Consider the following 829-nt stretch of genomic DNA (forward strand, 5'->3'; position numbering starts at 1 on the left):
GCCATCACAGAGTGAAGATACAGTTTAAAGCAGATCTAAGGAGACGTTGAAGTGTTAAATAAATCCATTTATTCTGTCCTCGAACATTAATCATCATCATCACAGACGCAGCAGACGGAAGAAAAGTGTTTTTTTTTAACCTGATTTTGATCATTTTTCAATACTAAATATAAATATACAGTTGTTTTTTTTACTGTGTGATCGCAGCAGCAGGAAGTGAGAGGGTGAATAAAAGCACTAAAACGGCCTAAAGTAAGAGGAAGTGTAATCTCTGCCGTTTTGCTCCGATGACGGCAGACGTTTCCCACATTTTTAACGATAATAACAACAACGACGTTGCTAACAGCTAACCAGTCTTTTTTAACCACAGAGATGTGATGCTAAGCTAACGCGTGCAGCAGCAGCAGCTTCTCCTCGGCCCTGGATCGCGAACGCCTCGGTCGTTCCTCGCCCGAACGAGCGTCTGATGGACGATGAACGCGTGCAGGTGGTTTTTCGGTAACAGAGTCTCTCAACATTCTTTCTTTTTTCGGCGCCGATGACGACAAAAGTCCGAACTTTAAGACATTTTAGTTCATTAAGTCAGAATGATGCGTTAGGAAACCCCGTTCAGACCTGGTGCTAACATCTGTACACTAAAATCGACCTAATCTGTAGGAAGAAACCAGATTATCCAGAGAAAACCCACACAGAAGAACCCTCGGTGGAACCGGGATTCTTTCTGTGAGCTAACGATGCTAGCTAAAGCCTACTGTGTGGAGAAATTATTATTACCGTGTTGTTGCTGTAGTGTAATGTAAACAAAATGGTGTTGAACAGCGTTTATATT

Source organism: Microchirus variegatus (genome assembly GCF_963457635.1).
Source record: "Microchirus variegatus genome assembly, chromosome: 4".
In the NCBI taxonomy this organism is placed as follows: Eukaryota; Metazoa; Chordata; class Actinopteri; order Pleuronectiformes; family Soleidae; genus Microchirus; species Microchirus variegatus.